Here is a 23899-nt window from a genome sequence, read left to right as displayed (position 1 = left end):
CATTCCTGTCCTTTGAATCTGAGTTGGTCTCCGTGCCTCTGTTGTGAGTGATGAAGAATGCCAGAGGCTTTGCTTGTTGAGATCCTAGTCTCATAAAAGCCCACAAAACTACTTGCTTCTCTTTGGTCACTCATTACGGCAGGTAAGAAAGCTGACATCCTCAAGACAGCCACATTCTAGAGAAACCTCTGCATCACCTCACCAGAGCTACTCTTAGCTCCCAGCATCCTGGACTGAGAATGGATGCATTTGAGACGCCCGTCACTCATCTCTGTTTAGATCAACACAGTACATCTTCATGAGATCTTCTCTGAAGCAAGCATTTTTAGTCCAGCTCTGAATTTTCAGCTCACAAAACCAGAAACAAAATAAAGGAGGGGGTTATACCACTGAGTGTTGAAGGAATCCATTTCATAGCAGTAGTAAGCAGAATACTTTGAACTCAGCTTTTTGTGGCCTGTGATTCTGGACCAAACATTCCAAAAAACTGACAAAAGCAACTCATAATGGGCCATCCTGGGGTAATCAGAAGGGTGAGAAGAAAGAGAAGGACATACAGAACAGAGAACTTACAGGCCTGGAAATCAGTTTGTGAACTATCTTGCCCAAGTCTTTCGTCTGATAGACTGAGAGGAAGGGACTAGCCAAGACTGGAATCCATGTCTCCATATCTAAATTCCTAATTTTCCTTTTCAGGTTTTCTGGGCCGATACAGAATAAGGAAGTGAGAAGACAATTGGTTCTGCTTCTCCTGGGATGGGTCTGACTTGGTTTAGTGAAACTCTGTCTTGGAGTCTTCACAAGAGATTTCTATGGGTTTTCTTTCCTGGAATTTCTTATCTGTTGACTGCTGCATTTCTGGTCTCTCCTCAGAGTTAGAGGCATTCATCGACTTTCCCACGTCAATTTCTGAGGCACATCTTACAGGTCAAGGGTGTCCTGGGGCCTGGGGCTGCCTTGTTGAATGCATAGACATGGCTCCTTGAGGGCATTTGGTCTCTCCGTTTGGAAGACACACCTCCAATCTCTGAGCACCATTGTCTTTAACTCCATCTCTTTGTATAATAACCGGGACACCACCCTTTGTGTACCAACTCAGTTTGTGACTCAGCTCTGGAATCTAAGCTCCCCCAGGGCCGGATTAGTACCTGATTCATAATATCTGTGTTCAACCGTCTAGGCTCCTCTGCCAGGAGGCGGTGCCCTATTGCCATCAGCCAATAGCAGGGAAGAATGTCTGTGTTGTGTAGTCTCTATGTCTCATGTGGCATCTTCTGTTTCCTGTATGCTCATGTGCTTTGGGCTCATATGCATTCAGTCCTCACGCCCACGTAATCCAACAGCTGGCATTAAGACCTGTATCCAGGCTATAAACTGGGAGACACTTAGTGAGTCCTTTGTCAACAGTACTAAGATCGAGAGTACCAGAGCATAAACTCAAGAAACCTGATGTCCATGCTTATATTTTTCAAACCGGAGACCATTAACTATTAATGGGCTATAAAACCAGTTGCTAGATTGTAATTATTATTTTTAAAAGGCGATTTTAATTAAATATAAAATATAAGAATACATTGCTTGTGGCAAACCATAAGGAACATTTTTTCTAAAAAAATATATATGGAAAAATATATGCACGTACTTGTGCCCTAACACATACATATGTGTACACATACATATTGTGCAGTCTTGTGTCTCATGTGGTATCTGCCACTTTCTGGATGCTCATATGTGCATTATACATTTGTATGTGCTGGTAGTCATTTGTGTCTTTTTGCTTGCTTCTTTCCTCGAGTTGATGAAGCAGGGAGCCATTTTGCTAAGTTGCCTCTTAGAGAAGTCCGCATGGCATAGAACTGGCAGTGGCTTCTCGCCAGTAGCCAAGGAGGCCCTGCAACTCCCGGCCTATAGTCCGAGATGCAGCTGATCATGCCAACTGCCACTGAGAAAGCTTGGGAGTGGACCTTGTCCCAAGGAAGTCTTGAAATAACAGCAGTTTCAGCTTTCCGCAGATGCAGAGACTATCTTGGAAAGCCTACAGATCATCCATACTAAGCTGACAGAACGGAGAGGCAGAATGGCTCCAGTGTAGCTAAGTGGCTGGGTTCACACAGCAACTAATGACCTAATGATTTCCTAGATGACACACGCATATGGATTGGGTTTTGTGACTTGCAGTCAAAAGCCTTTCTAAAATAAGTCATTTCCCACCTCTGGGCTTCAGATATCTGGTTATTCAATAAGGAGATGGACTTGATGACCCCTAAGGGCTTCAGGATTGTCCTCCACCATGTCCAACCTATAGTATACTATTTGATTTTATTATTGATTATTGTTTTAGATTTATTTATGTGTTAAATTTATAAATGCACCTTATTGGCAGTGTGTATAAAAGGAAAAACGTAACTGCTGGGTTTGGCATGGTCTGAGGTTTCAGGCATTTACTGGAGGGCTCCATATGAATCCTATATGGATAAAGAGGCTTTATTGTGTTTATATAAACCCCAAACAGCCAACTTAGAGAGTGGTGCTTTCGACTCCTCTGTAGGACTCTAGGAAGTTTGCCTCATCTGAGAAAAAGCAGCCATCGCGTGAGGAGGAAAAAGAATCCACACACAGTACATGCGAAGAGCTGCGGCCTCTCCCTGTGTCCTGCATTCCAGGTCCTGGCCGACTCCAGTCACTTCGTGGTATCTGGGTAGATCCTGGCCGCTTCTACAAGCCAGAAGTATGCTGACCTTGAGAGGTTCTGAGCTATCTTCCTGTCCTGTGAGCAGGAGCTGTGGGAGCTGTCCTTTCCCCTCAGCAGTGGGGACAGTCCCCAGGGTATTTGCAATCTCCTGTTATGGATAGAGCCTAAGGAAAGACACTGGAGGTGAGGTTGACTTCTGGTCTACACACACACACACACACACACACACACACACACACACACACCTGTTGTCATATCCCTCATAATTTCTCAGCCTTCACCTTTCTTTACCCCCTCCCCCCGAGCAATCGTACACACTTTCGAATCTTTGAGTATGCCAGCTGGCTTCTTAGACTTTGCATGCGTGACCGTCTTCTAGAATGTTCCAGCCCTGCTCCTTGCATTGTGTGGATTTCGGGTTAACCTCTTCGGTACTCCACTGAATTAGTAACAACTGGCTTGCTTCAGTGCCTTTGTTTTCTGCAAAGAGCTTTCCACAGCCTGCAGTGCTCTGGTTTAGTTGGCTTTCCTTGACTACCCATCTGTGCCAGCCACTAGAGCAATGGTTCCCAACCAGTCATGACCCCCTGGGGTGAGTGACCCTTTCACAGGGGTTGCCTAAGATCATCAGAAAACACAGATATTTACAGTATGGTTCACAACAGTAGCAAAATTACAGTTACAAAGTAATAACAAACATAATTTTGTGGTTGGTGGGGGTCACCAACATAAGGAACTGTATTAAAGGGTCACAGCATTAGGAAGGGTGGGAACCATTGCGTGGGAGCATATAACTCTTTGAAGCAGGGACTCTGCTTTAGGCTTCACCAGAGTTTCCGGTCAATAGCTCTGGAACATTGTGTTTAAAAACTGTTTTTGAATGGATGTATAAGCAGAGACCCAATCCTGTGACCTCAGGCTGGCTTTGCTATCATCAGCCCCTTTTGGTTCTCATTGCAGACGGTTTTTAGCAGGCAGTTCTTTTTCCTGTGTTACCACGACATGATACTTGGTGACTCATGCCTTGTAGTCTCAGCTCCAGGGATTGATGGGGCACGCTGGAAGGGATGGGCCTGCCTCTTGTACCTTGAGTGTGAACTCCAAGACCCTGGCTCCTGGAACCATTCCTTGGTCTTTGAGGCAAGAGGGGGGTGACGATGCTGATGCTGAGGATTTAGTTTTGTCCTCCAGCAGAGCAGCAAACTAACAGAGCATCTGCCTTTGCATCTCAGGAGGATGCGTCAGCAGGCGTGGGCTGTGCCAGGCTGGGTAAGGATGGAGGGCTTGTGTCACTGGTGAGGCGTGGTGATGTAATGTGGTTGACGGCACCAAACAGACCTGGATGTGTTATCAAAAAGGGCAGGAACTGGGCTGCTTGGGCCACAGAGAAAGACTGGGGTGATTCCTTGTGGAAGAGATGATAATATTAATCTCCTGAGCATACCTGCTAGGTGCATTCATGAGGGAATTCTATGAGGATTCTTCAAACTGCCAACGAGGGCCATACCATCAATGACACTTTGACACATGAGAAAATAGAACCTGAGGGTTGGTGCGTTGTGAGGAACTACACAGGTTTTTTTTTTCAAAACCCTCAAGTCCAGGATTTTGTTGTTGTGTTTTATATATTTTTGAGACAAGGTTTCTCAGAGCAACAGCTCTGGATATCCTGGAACTTGCTTTGTAGACCAGGCTGTTAAAAATAATTTTATGTGTATTGGTATTTTGCCTGCATCTGTGTCTGTGCACCATGTGTGTGCCTGGTGCCCTGTGGAGGCCAGAAGGAGGCCTCAAATCACTAAGAACTGGAGTTACAGACAGTTGTGAGCCACCTTGTGGGTACTAGAAATCAAACCTGGGTCCTCTGAAAGAGCAACCAATATTCTTAGCCACTGAGCCGTCTCTGTAATCCTCTCCACCCCCGTCCAGTCTTATTGTTTTCTTTCTAAAGACTCTGGGTTAGAGTTGCAGCTCACCGGTGTCCAGGTTTTGGACCAGTTCCTCAGCATCCTGACTCAGTTTCCTCAGTTATAATATAAAGGTCATCGCCTCCATCCATCCATTTGGACGGAGGATAGATTGAGAGACACACGTAGAAGCTCTTAGAAGCCTGGCCTCTATGTTTAGACCCATTTTCTTCTTCCAGGGTACAGGAATCACCCATGGCAGCGCAATGAGGAAGAAGGGATTGTAGGGATGGGAGACAAAATGTCCTCTGGTTTGTTCCAGGAAATGGAAGCTGTCTTGAGACCACCTGAGTATCTTTTCCTCTCAAGGCCTAAGAGAGTAGGAAGTCAGTCAGCCTGCTGTCTACCTATCTGTGCTGTTTGTGAAGCGCCAGGCCAGGTTGGAGGAAGAGCAGTGTCTCAGCAAAAGGTTCTTGGGCTTAGATGGTGAGCTGAAGCACCAGGAACCTGACTCTGCCTGGTACCCAGGATGCCCCGTCCCATAGCCTCCTCATAAGACCTTGGAGAATGATACAATGTAATCCTCCATCTCTTTTCAGTGATGACCAAGCTGAAGACCAGGGAGGTGAAGTCAGATCAGTGGCCACACAGCACTCCAGTGATGGGGCTAGACTCCCATCTCTGTTCTTCCTATATCTTGTCTGGCTTTGACTCTTGTGTCCATTGACAGAATGTGCGGGTCGGTTCCTTCTTCTTGGGCACTCAACTCCTCTATCAAATGAGGAGATTGGAACAGGTGGCCTTTCATTGTCCTCTGAGCCCTGACACTGCCTGAGGTGTCGCCTTGGAAATTCTATCCTCCTACCTGCTCTGTGATGCTCCAGGCTTGCTCATGACTCTGTGCTGCGAAACTAGGAGGACTGAATAGTAGCAGCTCTTGTCAGACTCCCTGAGGGAAAGTAGACCAGCTTCGTGGTCTCGGGGTCTCAGAATGTCTTGCAGAACCCTTGAAGGACATAGCATTAAAATCTTCCCACCAACTTCAGAGAGAACTCATGGTGGACTTGGTGTGTATACTCTCTCTTCATGGTAGTAATATATTATATATAATAATTTAACCATTTGGAAGCAGACTGTTTGGTGGCATTAAGCACATTTAGATGTGCAACCATCACCTCCAATTCATCTCCATAACTTTTTCATCCTTTCAAACAGGACAGCCTTATAGCCTTTGAGCATTGTCCCAGCAGAATGCTGTCTGCCATCTCTCTATCTGTTCTGCTGTGAAAAGCTGGGCCAGGTTGCAGGAGAAGGACTGTGAGCCCAGGAAACTGAAGAACACCTCCAGTGAACACACGTACATGCGGGAGGATCTGGACTAGGTCTCTGAGCATGCATGAGGACCTGGGTTTGATCTCTGGAACCTGTGTGAAAATGCTGTGCCTCGTTGGCGTTGTAATCTGGTTCTGGGGATTGCTGGAGAGCCTTCCTCATCTGCTTAATGAACTATAGGCCGGGGAGAGAGAAAGAAAAAAAAAACCAAGGTGGTTAAACTGAGGAAAAACACCTGCGGTTGACCTCAGCCCCTCCTCTGCCTTCAAGTCTATCAGTGCCCCAAACTGCAGTATTGTGTACTGTCTCTTCTCTGGGATTTTGCTGTTAAGTGCTCTCCCTCACTCTGTCCCTTAGCTCTTGGGAAGGACACAAAGCTGGTGTCATGAGAAGACCATCAGGCCATTATGGGGCTGGAAACATCACTCCCTCTAACTGTCAGATCCTGAGTAACCCCGCATGACCTTCAGGAGCCCCAGAAAGCTGAATGAGGCTTAGGCCACTCTCACCAGTCAAAGAAAGGGGTAAGTTCACCAGCTCTCGGGGTGGTGAGGCTCGGGTGGAAGGTGGGGTTCCAATGAAAGGGGAACAGGTCCTAACTTGATGTCTGGGGCCCCTCCTCTCTCCTCATCTCAGGAAAATGCTCTGGGGGAGTTGTGGGTAGCTTCTCGGTCCTGTGGTTGGAGAAGGCTCTAGAGCCTACGGGTTCTGGAATGACTCACGGGAAATTTCCTAAAGGTCAGACGGTCATCAGCCTACTCTCTCCTCACCTTTCCCATGGCCTTGGGAGTCTGCTAATTCTAGGAAGTGATTTTCTTATCTCCTCCTGGGTTTTTCAGTCTTGTGAGGGTCACCGAGCTATTTTTTACTCACAATACTCTGGATACCCAATGTGTGTGTGTGTGTGTGTGTGTGTGTGTGTGTGTGTGTTTGTGTGTGTGAGTGTGTGTGTCCGTGTCCGTGTGTCTGTCCAGAGTTAGTGTTAGAAGTCACAGGCTTGAGGGACAGTTCCAGTCCCAGATGCTAATTCCAAACAGAAGGTCACCAGGCTGCTTATTCTCTGTCCTTACATGACCACAGTTGCTGGAGGGTTCCTACAACCCTGCCTGGGTAGATAATTTACTAGGACAGCTCATAAGAGCCCAGGAAATACTTGACATATGACTGTTGTTTGATTAGAAAGGGCACAGATGATATTCAGGAAATGGGCCTTAGCATAGAGACTTCACTCCCCACAAAGCTGGTATGAGCCAGCCTCCTAGCCTGTAGAGGAGTTTGCGACTTACAAGCTCTCCAAACCCACTCCCCGGCCCCACAAGGTCTTGGTATATGTAACCCAGACTGGCCTGAAGCTCACAGTCTTCCTGCTTCAGCCCCTTGAGTGATGGGATTACAGGCAGGTACTATCCTGCCGAGCAAAACCCAGTTGTTCGCTGGTCTTCATGGAAGTTGTACTGTGTAGACATAATTGACGACATCGTTGAACTACCAACATGCACTTCATTAGAACAATAGAGGATTCAATCTCCTTTATCATTCAGGAGACAAAAACCAAATACCGCCCTGTCCAATAGGGGGGTTGGCAAACCGGAGTTGGGGTGCTGTCTTCTACAAGGTTCCTTAGTAAGACCACTGTTCATCAAGGCTGTAGGTTCCTGGGAGATGTGCAAGACAAGAGTTTCTCAAAGAGTTAGGGCCCTAAAGCAAAACCCATTCATTAACTCACAGGGTCTATGAGGCAGAAATCCTAGAGTGCTCAGGCAAGTGTATCTCAAGGCCTCTTGTAGGCACGGCGTGTCGGCTGCTGTCACCAACAGGGAAGGGTCTGTTTCTAAGTTCCCTGATGTTTAGATGATTCAGTTCCTTTTGGGTGGAGGGCCCTGGTTCTTCCTTGCATATGAGCAGAAGCCTTAATGAGTTCCTTTCCACAGAGCTGCTCCCAAAATAGCAAAGGACATTGGGGATGTGGGAGAGTTAAAGGGCAAGAGAAGGAGCAGGAACAAGATGGAAGTCAAAATCTTCTGTACTCTGATCTGACCCTTGCCACGTTCTGTTTGTGAGAGAGAAGTTATTTGATCCATGTTCAAAGGAAGAGAAATATAAGGGCATAATGCAGAGTAGAGAGGTCCACCCAAGACCATCTTAGGGACAACCTCCCGCAAGGTCAGTTCTAGGGATAAAACATGGTCATTTTGATGACAATAACTGATTTGGATATCCCAAAGCACTTTGTTAGTGATTTTTGTGTTACAAAGCCTCTATTATACTCAATATTAATGACACAATTTAATACTTAAGTAGAATTACAAAGAACACCAGAAATCCATTATTAGAACTCCCTTATAAAAGTGCAATCAAAAGGTCATCACTTTTCAGAAAGCAGCATGAGCCCAGCTTTCAGATAACCGCACCAGCTCTTTCACTAAGTCACCCCTTGGGAGTCGACACTGTCATTTATAGCTCCTGGCATCATCAACCACAGTGAAACTCTGCTCTCTGCCCATCTTTCCTCCTTGTCCCTCTCTGCCATCTCCTCTGAGGCCATGGATACACACAAGCACCCGGTGACACACATCGGCCCGGAGCCTTTGAAGAGTGGTTTTGCGTTTGCAGTCATCTCTCCTGGAGACACGTCTCCACTTGACTAATTGCATTCGGCAGAAACCACGGTTTCCAGCCAACTGACGACATGGCGTCTGATTCAGGTTCCATCTCTCCTCGTCTCCACCTTCTCTCCCTCCCTCGCTCTGTGACTTTCAGTCCTTTTCTGGGACTGACGTGTCAAGTGATCTCAGATACTTTTCTGAGCAAGGGCTTAGGAACCCCAGCTGGCTTCAGACTCACAGCAATCCTTTTGTCCTAGCATCGTGAATGCTGGGATATGATGCAGGTGCCACTGTGCCCCCATTTCAGCCGGGTGTTAGACAAAAGATTAGAATGGCTGAGTTGGCTCAAGCACAGACACTGGGGTACTGCAGATCTAGCTCTAACACTGCATGTAAGAGTTCATAAGTTTTTGTTGATGTTCAAAGTAAGATATATTTTAACAGCTAGAAGTTTAAAAAATGCATCTTTTGTCCCACGCTATCCTCCGTGCCTGTTCTTAGCATCCGTGGGACTTTATTGCATACGGGGTAGGATTACATCATTGTGTGGAAAGTCATCTATTTCCTGTCTCGATTTTCCCACCCGACAAATGTGTACAGCAAGAATACCTGCTTTGTTGGTGTTATGAGGGTGTTGTGATCTTGTGTAGAGAGGATGTTCATGGTCTCATCCTCTGGCTAGAGAGTGCTCTCCAGTGGTGATGCATCCCATGGTGGCCTTTGTTTCCTGATGTCCTGAGTCGGGCTCAGCATACCTTAGGTACTCAATACTGGCATCTCTGTGTACAGTGGAGCCTGGAGGAATAACTGAGATATCATCACACCGGCAGTGTGCTTTTCCTAACCTATACAAAGATGCAAATCTCTATAGAGGGAGAGCATTTGGAATTCTGTTTTTTTTTTTTTTCCTGCACCCCAGCTTTCCCTGCCAGTCCTCAGCGCCTTCTTGGGAATTCCCAGTTATTCCCAGCATCTCATTCAGGCTTCGGTTCCCACAGAACAACTCATTAGGAGCTAAACTTTGCCCCTTATAACCTTGTCCTGAGAAGCCCACTTTCCAGGTGAGGCAGGGAGTTTAGAAAGGTCACTGAGAAAGAGGTCCCGAATGGAGAGGCCCCTCCCCCATGGGGAGACCTGATGAGCCAACACGTGTCAACCCTTACATGGAAGTTACCTCCTGTTGTGTCTTAAATTTTTATAAAAGTTGTGGGTTTGGGTATCTGTGATATCTACTGAATTCAAACAAGGGTGACATGTCCACAGTGGGGAGAGGTGACTGATATGGATGCGGCAGAGGATACCAGAGTCCTCACCACAGGAGCAGAACATGTGATACATTTCCAGCTCCAGGAATCCTTGTGTACACTGGGGAAAGCACTGGGCTCCTTACAGTTGCTCAGATCTTCCCTAGAGCCAGCTACTTAAACTTCAGATTGCTTCCTGTTGTGGGCCAGGTAGCTGAACGTGGGGCTGTGAGAAAGGAACAGTAAAAGGTTCTGGAACACGCAGCAGTCAAAAATTCACTTAAAATCTCATGTGCAATGAACCCCAGGGGACTGTGACAGAGCTTGGCTGAATTATATTATATGATCTTACTGTGGCTTTGGTTTTGGACACACTGTGTGCTCTTTTTCCTGATTTTCTAGTAAAATAAAAATTCAACTATGCAAAAAAAGATTTCTCCCACCATAATTCTTCAGTATGTAAGCACCATATTTGTATGTATTTGTACTGTATTCTTAGAACACGACTTCAAAAGTTGTTGTTTGATTTGCTTGAGTTTTGTGAAAAATGTTTTAATAAAAACTGGCTTGGGATTAGTACAGAATCAGTTTCTTAAAAGGCCTTTAACATAGTCTGTCATTTTGAACTATATTCTCACATGGAATAATGTTCTTTGCATTGATAGTTAAAAATATCAAAATATCAATCAACTCTGAAAAAGACTGGAGATGCTTCTGTGTCATGCAGAAACAAACATTAAGCAAGATCTAATTCCTTCTGTGAAATGAACACACTCACCTCATGAATAGGCCAATTTTCATCTTTACTCAATGGTAAAATTATATGTGCACCAACGAATTGTTTAAAGAGGAATTTCTTTATGATCAGTTATGGTTCGATGTTTATGCGTATTCTATATACCTCTGTGTGTGAGATCATGTAAGAATTTTCAGGACTCCCAAAAGAAAGAAGTTTAAGAAACTCAATCTTCCATCCAAGACTTAGGGACAGTGGGTAAAAGGAAAACTAGGTAATATAAGAAATCTAAAACAGCTGGCTTCTTAGTTAGGGTTTCGGTTGCTGTGAAGAGACTCCATGACCACAGCACCTCTTGTTAAGGAAAAACACTTAATTGGGGTGGCTTACATTTTCTGAGGTTTAGTCCATTATTGTCATGGTGTGACATGGTGACGTGCAGGCAGACATGGTGCTGGAGACGTAGTCCAGTGTCCGACGGCTTTGCCTTGAAGGCAACCGAAAGTGAACTGAGACCCTGGGCGTGGCTTGAGCATATATGAGAGCTCAAAGCCCACCTTCTCCAACATGGCTACACCTACTCCAACAAAGTCACACCTCCTAATAGTGCCACTCCTTATGAGATTGCGGGGGGGGGGGGGGGGACAAGGACATTCAACCCAGAGCATGGTGATTGCTTTCTCTTAGATGCAGCATGGTTCAGTTCTTGACTTTTTCTCCTTTCCCTTCCTTTTCATTTTCTTTAAGTAAAGAAGATGATGATCCTTTGGAAGCCTCTTTCCTGCAAACTGCCTGTGTCTTAATTCCCCAAATGTGCACGTACATTACCTTACACACCCAAAGCCAAAGCCAGGAGATTGACGTCATTCCGTAAGTCTTTGTAAGTCAGAGACGGAGGAGTCAGAGCGAGAGGAGAGGTGTGATGACAGAGGCAACCACTGGAGGAGAGTGAGAGCTGAAGTTAACCATGAAAGGAAAGGGCCCATGAGCCAAGAAATGTCGGTGGTTTCTATAACTGGGAAGGGCAGACCATGAGTTTCCCCAAGACTCCAGAGGAAAAGGCAGCCTTTCCTAAACCTTTGGATTTCCAGCCTCCAGAGCTGCAAGATCATAAGTCTGTGGCATTGCAAACTACTGTGTTTTCAAGAATTTGCTACAATAGGAAATCAGTGGAAAAAAGTAGGTACCTCTTCCATTTAAAAATTTCCCTGTATGGTTGTCTTCTTTCAGGAAAACAGGCAGGATTCATCTTTGGGTGTCTCTCCCCTAGTGCTGCTCACCCCTCTTTGCAGGGAGAAGTGTGTCTCCTGTGGCTCTCATATCACCAACTTCCATTTCCCCTTCTTCCTCCAGACCCCAGCTTCACACTAAGATCAGAGAAGGAAGGCCTTGTAATTATTGAAAGCGTACCTACCCTCCGCCTTCTGTTTAGATCCAGAGCCCAGGATATCTTGGTTTAGATGATGCTTCCCTAAATTTCTCATGCCTGCGACCACTTCTCCATGCACTGCAGTCAATCTCCCCAAGCTCTACCCCTACTCCATCACAGCTCTCTCCTGTCTTCCTCTAGCCGCTCTTAGTGATTTCTCTATGATCCCGTTTTTCTCCTTACTTTCCAGTGGCTCTTCTCAACTCATTGCTTCATCTCAGATGCTGTCAAAGATGTTTGGGATCTGTTGGTCCTTCCCAAACTACTATTTTGACATCCATTGTCACCACACCCTGCTGGGTATTATACATATGAGTTTCTTTCTGGTTCCTCTAATACTCCTTTTTGTTCTGGTTCTGACTGCACAGCCTGCCAAGTTCCCTTCTCTTTTGTTGCCTTGTTTCATGGTGAGCTCAGCTAGTGTCATCACGCGGGTTAGTTTTAATTGTCAACTTGACACAACCTAGAACTTCCTGGAAAAGGAATCTCAGTGAAGGACTGTCTAGACCAGGTTGGCCAGTGGGCTTGTCTGTGGGGTGGGGGATTATCTTAATTTCCTTTTTTGATGTTGGTAGATTCAGCTCGAAAGTGGGAGGTACCATTCTCCAGTTTGAGACCCTGGATGGAAGAGGAAAATGGAAGGTTAGCTGAGTATTTAGCATATGCTGACTGTGACTAGTTGCTTCCAGTTCCTGACTTGACTTCTCTACAGTGGTGAAGTGATGGGACTATAACCTGGAACTGCAAATCAAAATAGACTCTTTCCTAAGTTGATTTTTATCAGGGTTTTTCACAGTAACAGAAAGGAAATTAAGACAACAATTGTTTTTGTTGTTTGGCTCACTTACTGCTGATTTTGCTTTTAAATCATAAATAAACCTTTGGGACCACTCAGTACCAGAAAGGCCTTGTTAGACTTGGAGGATGTTTCCATCTTATGAAGATGTCAGGAGGCTGGACCCTCCCTTACCACGGCAACAGAAGAGGCTGGCTTCTCACTACCCAGCATTCCTTGCTCACATCTTCATTACCCTTAGGCTGTGAATTTGAAGCTGGTGCTGCCAGGAAACCAGATGTCCTTGGCCATTTCTTCTGTGGGGTTATAGTTTGAGCCTGAAATGTCCCCCACAGGCTCCCATGTTTGAACACTTCCTTCCCAGATGGCGGTGCTGTTTGGAAGGTTGTGGAACTGTTGGGACAGAGAGCTTTGTTGGCAGAAGTAGGTCACTAGGAGTGGGCCTTGAAGGCTGTAGCCATTTCTGGTTCTGCTCTAGCTCTCTCTGTGTCCTAATGTAATCCCTGTGAATAGTTCTGTCGGCCTCTGTTACCACAGATGGACCATTCCCTCCCTCACACCGTCCTTACACCATCCTCACGCCATCCTCACACTGTCCTCACGCCTCCCTCATGCCTCCCTCACTCTGTCCTCATGCCTCCCTCACGCCATCCTCACGCCTCCCTCATGCCTCCCTCACGCCTCCCTCACTCTGTCCTCATGCCTCCCTCACGCCGTCCTCACACCTCCCTATGCCTCCCTCACGCTGTCCTCATGCCTCCCTCACGCCGTCCTCACACCTCCCTATGCCTCCCTCACGCTGTCCTCATGCCTCCCTCACGCCGTCCTCATGCCTCCCTCACTCTGTCCTCATGCCTCCCTCACGCCATCCTCACGCCTCCCTCATGCCGTCCTCATGCTGTCCTCATGCCTCCCTCATGCCTCCCTTACTCTGTCCTCATGCCTCCCTCATGCCTCCCTCACGCCGTCCTCACGCCTCCCTCATGCCGTCCTCATGCCTCCCTCATGCCGTCCTCACGCCTCCCTCATGCCGTCCTCACGCCTCCCTCATGCCGTCCTCATGCTGTCCTCACCACTTTGTACTAATACTTCAGAAATGCTGGAGCACAATAAACATTTCCTTGCTTAGGCTGCTTTTGTCCAATATGTTATCTCAATAATAAGGAAGTAATGAGCACACCGTGGCAGACGGGGTCCTGGCTGGCATCTGTAGCCTACAGAGCCCACCATGGCAGATGGGGTCCTGGCTGGTGTCTCCAGCCCACAGAGTCTACCGTGGCGGATGCGGTCCTAGCTGGTGTCTTCAACTCACAGAATCCACCATGGCAGATGGGGTCCTGGCTGGTGTTTATTTAGGTGGGAAGCTTGGGTCATGTCTCTTTCAGACTCTGGCTCTCTAATCTACCACACTGCCTTTTCATTTTTGAGTTAAGTTCTTTAACCTTCCAAACAATGTATCTTGCTCCTCCCCCACATCTTCTAAGGTCACTTCCGTGCACAGTTCCTCAGCTGATCGGCTAAAGCACCCACATCCCACTGATTTTTTTTTTTAAAGGTTTCTTTGATTTTCCCTAGAATGAATCTTTGGTTCCTCCTTCTGTGCTCTACTTGAAACAGAAGTCGCTGGTCTTCTGGACCGAAAGCTACCGAGATGTTGCAATGTGCACAGCTTACCCTACAGCTTTCATCACCCTACTTCCTAGTAGAGCGGCCTGCGCTGTATCTGTTCCCTAAAAGACCGTGAGCTCATAGCAGGAGGAGCTTCAGAGGACCCTGGGGCTGGTGGGCTCAGGCCAACAGAGGAAGGGATGCGTCTGGGGTCCGAGAGGAAATGCTTCCTTACCCAGCGCCTTCTGTGTACTAGATGCCCGCTGAGGGTCCTTGCACGACATCTCCTGCTGTGCTGTGAGGCAGCCAAGGATGTCTCCCCCCCCCCCCTTAAAGAAGAGGAAGCAAGGCTCCTAGAGGTTAAGAGCCCTTTGCTGGAACACGCATCTTAGGACACAAAAGTGCACTCGACACTAGACCCGCCTGACTCTAAGAATCGCTGAAGATTTTCATGCTGTGTAATGCACTAAAGATAGCTAAGGGTTATCTCTGTCATTTGTTCATCTAACACATGCTTATGAGAATTCCTCTGTGTGTGTGTGTGGTGTGTATTATGTGTGCACATTGTGTGAGTGTGCTTACCTGTGAAGGGGTTGACGTTAGGATGTCTTCCTTGTCTCTTCTTCATCATATTATTTTTGGGACAGGGTCAGAGCTTACTGTCTGCTGGCCAGTGAGTCTTTCTGGCTCTAGATCTTTCTAGCTCTGTCTATACTCCCTCAGTGTTGCGGTCCATGTCCACACCACTAGACTTGGCTTTTATGTGGGTTCTGGGGACCTCATGACTGCAGCAAGCACGGAGGCACCCCCCCGACTCCAGCCTATCTAGGGGAATTCTTTGTATAGACAGTGAACTAGTGGCTGGAAGTAATACAAGGACTTGAGCAGGCTTAGCTGCTGACCTCACAGAAGCCCACAATTTCCATCATCAGCCTGCCTCTAAGACATCGCCAACTGAGTTATTCACTCCAGCCACGATCCCTTCATCCCTCTACAATCCGTTCATCCTCTTGCCCATCCAAGTCTACCCCACATCCACCTGTCCATCCATTCAGCATCCTCTCAGTTAGTCGGTTCATGCTTTTCATTCAATCATCCTGTCACTCTTTCCTCTCAGCTTCATTCATTAAACTGCCCCGATGTTTATTCCTTGGTGCACTCATTTACTTACTCATTTTGATTCATTCTTCTGTCTACTCATTCACTCCCTTGTCTACTTAATCATATGCTAATTAGTTTGCTTACCCCCTCCCCCTTGCATTCACTTTTTCCAGTGTTTTCCTCATCAGACATTTACTGAGCCTGTCCTGTGTCCCATAGGCGTGAGTATCTACAAACTGCACTGGATGGTTGCAGTGGTCCTTTTCTTCCTTTCTAAACCCCAGAAGAGGCGTCTTCTGTGGCCTGTATCTCGTAGGAGTACCTGAGAACATCGCAGAGCTCAGGCATGCGCACTACCGGCCATTATGCTTTCCTAACTGGGGGAGCCTCTCAGATGAGGCAACACGGCTTCTCACAGGATGTCACCTGTGGCCACGTCCCCAAAAGTGAGCAGCTGAGGGGAGCTGCCAGCTCTCTATCCTGCCTCCTGAGTTCAGACTCCCCTGAAGCTATTGGCCTAGGCTAGCTCTGGGCAGGGGCTGAGCTGGTGACGTGCTGGGTGGAGGCTACACCAAGGGAGATACGAAAGCCTGTTCTGTGGGGCTTATCTCAGGCCTGTGAGGCAACTGAGGCTTGGCGATCTCATCAGCAACTGTTGTTGTTTTTGTACTTATCTGAGGATGGGGGTGGGGGTGGGGAGGTAGGAACAGGCTTGAGTTGCTGCTGAAGGAATTTAGATCAGGCACCTGGAAGAACTTCTCAGCCTTCAATGGTGCAAGGCCTAAGGGAGGTAGCACAGCTTCCCTTTAACTTGAATCCATGATATAATACTTGGTATGCGCAAGCATTCCAAAACTGTGTGTTGAGCCAGGAGCCAAAGCCATTTCTTCTCTGTTTTCCCGTCAGAGACTCATTGCCCTTATCGGCTTTACAGGGTTATGAAGAAGGCTGAATGAGGTGACATATGACAGTAATAAGGCCCACCCGTACCTGGCCCACCACATGTGATGGAAGGACATGTGACCTGTAGACTCCGAAGATTCCAGGACCGCTCACATGATATCACAGATAGGTGAGCGTGTTGTTATTTTGTGTAGATCGACTAGTGGGCTAGGGGGCACTGAGACAGAGTCTCATCTTGCAGCTCAAGCTGGTCTTTAGCTCAGAATGCCAGCCTTAGCCTCCCTAATGCTGGGATTCCAGGTACAGACCACAGCATCTTGCTAGCGGTCATGAAATTGTAGAGCTGGTGGCAGGCTTAGAAGAACACTGGAAAGGAAGAGGGGAGAGAAGACAGGAAGTGAGAAGGCCACGTGCTCATTGGCAAGGTGGTCCCTGCCCAGCCACAGGAGAGGTTTGTGAAAGACAACAGAGGCATTTGAAAATTTTCAGCAGGGAAAGCCACGTGCAAGCTATCAGGAAAGAACTTGTGGCTGTGGTAGAAGAGGCAGCCTGGAGGTGCTTGCTGAAGCTGCAGAGGTCTCAGGGGCAGGCGCATCTTTGTTGCAAAAGCTCTTTGTGGAGGAACCGTAGACCTGGAGAGAGTGACACCATCAGAGACAGACCCAGGCTGTCCCTTCTCATCTGTAGAAGGAACTCTGAGCTCCATCTGAAGAGGAGCTTGGGCCTGTGTCTCCAAGGCTGACCTGATGCCTCTCTTTGTCTGCTGATTTTGCTGTGAGTCTTTCCAAAAAGTCTCTAAGCCATGGAGAGAGGCTTCTGTCATCCTGGGACACCTGATGTTTGGGTTGTGGGTCTAGTCTTTAGCAACTGAACCATCTCTCTGGTCCCAGAGATTCTTTGAAAAGACTCATGATCATCATCATTATTATTTTTAATGTTGTAGTTTGTTTGAGCCTAGCTGTCTTCAAATTCACTGTGGTGTAGGGGCTGGCCTTGAACTCCTGAAACTTCTCCTGTGTGCTGGGCTGTCAGGTGTTTATCACCACATCCAGCTCAGTTCTGGCTTCTTTAGTTATCTTGGAGTCAGAGCAGGGAGGGTTAATCTAGAAACTCATCTGTGGGAGATAGCCCCGGGAGCTGAGGTCATTCTCAGGTCCTTCAATAGAAAACCAATTACCAAGCCCAGATTGTGGGTCTGGGGTCATGTGAGGCTGAGGGGGTGCGGGAGTCCAGTAAGGACTCAGACAGAAAGTCCTTGAAAATCAGAACATTTAGGCACTGGCGGTCAACAAACAACAAAGTTTTTGGCATCGATGCTAACGTAGTAGGCTTCTGTGTCCCCTGGACTCAGCTGGGTTCTCCTGCATCCTCTTTCCTGCCCCATGTACTCACACAGATGGTGGGACTCAACACCTTTCTCCAAGATCCACTAATAGTCATTCCACAAGAACGTTGCCAGCATGGCCAATTTCCCAGAAGATTTAGGGAGAGCTACAGAATGGGGCTGCAAAGACATTACTTTTAAATTAGTTAATCCTCGCTCTTCAAGATTCTGTGGCTGTCTATCAAGTGGCTTAGCAGAGAACCTCCCTTCCTCTGCATGTAGCTATACTTCAGGAACCATGTCCCTGCATGGTAGACAGGATGGTGTGAGTCGTTAGTAGCGATTTGTCCTTTTTGGTTACAGTTAAATCTCTTGGCTGCAGTCTGATTGTCCTGCTACTGTGTAAGAACCTTGGTTGGACCTCACCCATCAGGAATGTTTTAGAAATGGTTTCAATGAGTAAAGAAGCAGGAATGAGATCTTCCAGTCACGACCATCATGTATCACCTGCATCTTCAAGAGGAAAGGAAGACAGTTAATTTTATTACATGGTGCCTGGGATGCCGAACTACAGAATTCTAGCCAAATACCTAGTTTGGAAAGCTGATGATTGACATGAGCTTTGGAGGCAGACAAAATGGCATTGAGCTTTTACCTTGTGTATCTCTGAACACAAAGTAGGCCTCTTACTTGTATAATGGGCACATCGTTAGAACACTGAGTGGGGTGTCTAACTGTGGACCCTGGAACTGGACTTCTGAACTCAGATCCCAGTTTTCTACTTATTGTAGTCAATCAACCTGTGTCCATGACCTATTCCCCTCCTCATAGGCAAAACAATAACAGTATCAGTTACCTTACAGGTGTGCTGGGAGCATGAAGTGAGTTAGAGCATGTCACCAGTGTGAGCATGGCACACACTAAGGCCATGAGGTTAGGGCACGTCATTACATGTCTCACAGAGAGACAGGGAGAGAGAGAGAGAGAGAGAGAGAGAGAGAGAGAGAGAGAGAGAGAGCGCTACCTGTAAGGTGTAGACTTAGCATGGATCTTGCAAAGTCCTAGCTGTTCAGTACTTAGTAGCCATCGCCAGGATTCCACCGTTTATCACATTGAGGAAGGAAGGAGCTGTCAGTGATGCAGTTCACTGTTTACATGTCAATCACGTGAAATGACATCAGCTGATCAGGAGAACTCCTGGGACAAGAGTGTGGCCCTCTCTGAAGAAGAGTACCCTCCTCCTTGGAGCCATTCCTGGCCTCTAGGTGGCCCAGGCAGGAGCCTGAGGAGTCGGATGCTGAAAGGGCCAGCACCCATGTGTTTCAGACTGTTCTCACACTGCAGTTAGAGGTCCATGCCACCACACACAAGTTTCATGTGGGTTCTAGGGAGCCAAACTCAGGTCCCCATAACTGCGCAGCAGACTTTAGGATGCTGTAAGCAATCTACTTCATTCGTATTTTCCTTTCCATGGGTGCATCCTTAACAAATCTTAAAAAGATTCCAGCAAGTAGCAAACATTCTAATCGACCAAGACCTGTCCTGCCATTCTTTAGTAACTATCATTATTTTCTTTTATAGGGGCACATAAAGTATTGGTGCATCTCACAAGGGCTGGTTAGATTCAGATGGATCAATTACAGTACTTGGTGTATCCACTTGACGTCCAATATCTGAACACTTGCCCCCTCTTGCAAGGGCCATAGGAAGAGAGATAGGGACTGAGGTTCTGAGTTGGAACTAGCCACAGTCTTAAGATGAGACCTCAGCCTGGGGCTACGAAGTCTGGCAGATTCTCCCATGTTCTCACCTCAGCATCCTGCTACCTGAAAGACCCACTCTGGGCTTCTTTGGGTGGCCTGGACTTGGCTCGGCCTCAAGTGCCAGGCAAGTCAGCTCGCTTCACCCCAACAAGTTGTAACCATCTGAGCTGAGCCTCACCCTTGAGTGTATAAGGGACAGATCTGGATGTGGCAGGTGAGTTGGGGATAAGGTAGACGGGGCAACTTCTGGCCAGCGCCACCTTACCCAGAATCTGGGTGTGTATTTATCAGCTCAGGACATAGGCAAGGAAAAGAAGGGTGGAGGCAGGACAGATATTTTGTGAAAGTGACAGGTCTCCATGAATACAACGGAGTCTCCAAAGTAGACATGTTCCCTCTGTCCACAACTACTAAGACATCAGGCCGTGACTCCTACCCATGGCCACCCTAACATGAAATTCTCCAGGCCTTCCTGTAGGTTCCTCCAGAGTCATGTGGGAAGAGAGGTCCTTGTTTGTTGAAGAGTAGGCAACAATCAGTTTTGGTGACCTCTGTTGTATCTGTGTACAGGTGGTGACATGTGGCTGTCAGGGAGGGAAGCTCCCGAGATGGGGCAAGAGGATGAAGGAGGTAACTGATTGCAACCCAGGCCCACGTTGCACGTGGGGACACTGGAACACCCACTCCCTTCTTCAAACCACTCCCAGGGTGTGATTACATATGTATGTCTTTGTGCAGCCAAGTTCATGTTCCTGGGTTAATGAAATGAAACCCTGAGATACTATGCAGCTGTAAATTCCTTTTCTGGGAGAGAGATGGTTGGCTTGGTGCAGTTATTTCTAGTTTGCGAATAGAATGAAGAAGAGATGAGGATGAAAGAGTGAAGAGAGAGAAAAGACAAAGAAAAATCCTCAAATGACAATTCCTTTTTTGGTGTGAATCTCATTGCTCCATTGCCACCTTTGACTTCTTTCCTGGTTGGCTTTTTTGATTGAGCCACTGTGTGTAGATTGAAAGTTTAGGAACCAGGTGCTGTATGGAGAACAGGGCCACAGAGTAGACGGAGTTGACAATCCAAGGCTTCTGGGCTCTTGGAGGCAATACAATAATACCTAAGCAAGTGCCCACGAAAGCAAGACTCTCTTTACAGCCTACCTCTGAAGCAGGCATTGTTATCTGCTTCACAGATAATGGAACTCCAAGATGCCAGGTGCCCAGAGGAGATAAAGGGCAGTGGGAGTTCAGAGCGAAGAGAAAGGATTTCCACCCAGGAAGCTCTCTAAAGGGTGTGGTGGCCTCTGACTACTGAAAGGAAGGCGGAGCTGGCCTGCAGCAGTCAGAGAGCAGGGGCAGCCAGCTCTAGGCCACAGGACACAGCTAAGGGGCTGGTGATTCAGGAGCTGGCTGCTGCAAGCAGTTGCCAAGGCTCTTGTTGAGTCTTAGCCCCTGAAATCTTCCAGTGGGTTCCGAGCCATAAAGACAGGTCACCACTAGTCAACATTGAGTGTCCCTGCAGCATCATGCCACCTGGGATTGCCCAACTTTAGTAGGATGAGCAACTATGCTGGGGGCCCAGCTCCACAGTGGGGACTGGAAGCAGCTCTCCCTATCTGTTGCGCATCTCGGAGCAAATAAACTGAGTCATTGGGTCCTTGAGTCAGGGGTTCGACAGGTGTGGGCAGCCTCTAGTGCTACCCACATTCATTCACGTGGGAAGTATTTATTGAGGATTCACTCTGCGCCTGGTGCCGTGCTAAGAGATGGTAGATACACAACCTCTGCAGTCACAACTTCAGCCTAGGGAAGGGGTGGACCAGAAAATAGCGGATTCCACATGACTGAATCTGCTTTGTTCCGGGCATTATTCTAAGAGTTTTCTCATCCCAGGGAAGGCTTCTGCTGATTTTGGGTAGCTTCTCTTATCCCTGGGACCAAGTGCGGCACAGAAGTGTCTCAATGGAAGATACTTATTTTGGTTCACAGTTTCAGAGGGTACAGTCCATTATGGTGGGAGGCCTGGCAGCTGGATTGGGTCGGTCCATGGTGGTGGGAGTTTGCAGTAGCTGCTTCTCACGTGACACCAAGCAGGAAGCAGAGAGCCCAGGCTGAAGCAGAAGCAGGTGTAACCTTTGAAGCCCATCTCTAGTGGTTTAATAACTCCAGCTGGGCCCCATGTCCAAAAGGTCTGTGACCCCCCCCCCCCCGCAACACCTCCAAACAGTACCACCAGTTGGGGACCAAGTACTCAAACCCAGGAGTTTTAGGGGAATACTTTTTCTTCTTTCTTTGATTTTTTTTAAAGGTAGGACTCTAAGTGAGGTGTTTCACCATAGAATCTTCACACATTCGTTCATATAGTGTTCTCATTCTCTCTGTTCTGCCACTCCCCTCCCCCTCCCACCTCTGTCTGGTCTCCTTCTTTCCCTAGGTAGACTTCTACTGATTTTCTATGCATGTAATCCATTTCTTTCTCTATTTCTATCTACCTAAGATCTCTTCCTCCCCATTCATGACCCCCTTTCTAGTCTCATAACTCATACACCACATACATAAACACATATGTGTATATGTGAAATTTAAATTTAGGTTCTGCATGAGAGAAAACATGAGGACTTGGTCTGGCATAATTTGCATGGTGTGGAGTTAAGAAGAGGATGTTGGATCCCCTGGACCTGGAGTTAGAGATGATAATGAGACGCTGTGTGGGTGCTGGGAACTAAACCCAGGTCATCTGCAAGAGCAACAAGTGCTCTTTACTGCTGAGCTGCCTTTCCAGCCCCTCATGATCTCACTTTCCTTTGGGGATGCACGGAGTGTGTTTATGGCCCATGTTGTCTTCATTCCCTTGTCTGTTGACAGGCATGGAGGCTGGTTCCATTTCCTGGCATCTATGACTGGTACCAGCAGTGGAAAGGGACGAGCAAGTGAATATCTCTGTGGACTTGGGATCTATCCAGGATGTAGACGGGGATGGTGTAGTTGTCAGACAGTAATTCTATTTTCAGTTTTTTTTAAAAAAATAGTTATAGATTTTAGGAAACTTCCACACTAATTTCTACAGTTGTTGTTTTGGTTTGGTGGGGGCTGGGATGTGGGGTGGGGGGAACAAGGTCTCACCATGTACCCCAGGCTTGACATGGACTCATTTTGTGAACTAGGAAGGCCTAGAACTTTTATAATCCTTCTGCTTCTGTGTAAGTGCTTGGAACACTATGCTTGACCTGTGAGGGACATTCCAGTCATCACAGAGGCTTAAAGATTAGGAATTTGCTCAGGTCAAAGAGCCATTAAAAGGAAGAGCCAAGGGGCTTATCCATTGCGCTCCGAATGTGCTGACTCTTGCCATTTCCTCAAATGTGGGAAACTCGGCTGCATAATTTTTGATAGTGGGGGACTGCATCTGTACGCTCCCCTGGAAAAAAGGAAAACCAAAAAAGGGAAGAGCCAAAGTTTATACCCCAGGCAGATTGGTCTCTGGGATGATGCTTTATCTTCTGTTCTTACAACCAGATGTTTTAACCAAGACAGAACCACTGGAAGGGAGACAGAATATGCAAGAGTGCAGGCACACTAGGAGAGGGGGCAAAAGGACTTGTGGAGAAAATAAGACACATGGAGGCCCAGGGGATGAGTGGTGTCCCCTCTCTCAACTCAGGGGAGGTAGGAGGCCAGAACAGCAGACATTGCCAGCCACAGTAGAGGACACAGGTTATTTCAGGAGCTGTGAGGAGACTAATTCGGCTTCAAGAATGTGGAGGAGGAGTCCAGAGCAAAGGGAGAGCTGGGGCAGGTGTCACTGTTGAAGAGGTGGTTCATCTGGTCAACCTCCGGAAATACAGCCTGATGTCACTCCTGGTTCCCAGGAACTCAAGGGCCTGTAAATAACCCGTTAACACAGAGCTACTCAGGCTGACTGCTCTGTGTAAGTAAATAAACACCCCCTTGCATAGATCTCTGTTCTTTCAGTGCCAAAGATACCTGCTGAGGCCATTCTCTCAGAGTGGCTTGGGAAACCAGAGGTGCAGCAATGTAGCTTTGTTCAGACTTCAGTATCATTATCTCCAGAACGGAGTTTCATAATAAACCCTACTGCCCAGCAAAGACAATGCCTGATTGCAGGCATGTGGGGGACCCAAATTCCTCAAACTCATTATTGGTAGAATTTCCACAGGAGACGACTTTGATCAAGCAGATGAGGAGCTGTGTGGGTGATTTTGAAACTATTAAAGTAGGTATTTTTGTTTGTTTGTTTGTTTTAATAGTCTTTGAGGGCTGGAGGGAAGGCTCATTGGTTAAGAGGGCTTATTGAAGCCCAGCAGTGGTGGCACACACCTTTAATTCCAGCACTTTAGGAGGCAGAGGCAGGTGGCTCTCTTTAAGTTTGAGTCAGCCTGTCTACAGAGTGAGTACCAGGACAGGCTCCAAAGCTACACAGAGAAACCCTGTCTCAAAAAAAAA

At 47.3% G+C, this 23899-nt stretch overlaps 1 pseudogene; it reads left to right on the top strand.

Moving 5' to 3' along the window:
* Positions 1-22724: 22724 nt before the first annotated feature.
* On the top strand, positions 22725-22856 carry LOC121461567 (annotated as a pseudogene).
* Positions 22857-23899: the final 1043 nt, after the last annotated feature.

This window comes from Microtus oregoni, unplaced genomic scaffold (assembly GCF_018167655.1).
Source record: "Microtus oregoni isolate MIOR12 unplaced genomic scaffold, Mior012 000022F_ref0000154, whole genome shotgun sequence".
NCBI classification, from domain to species: Eukaryota; Metazoa; Chordata; class Mammalia; order Rodentia; family Cricetidae; genus Microtus; species Microtus oregoni.
The sequence above is the reverse complement of the archived record's forward strand: the minus strand, read 5'-3'. Positions and strand labels throughout refer to the sequence as shown.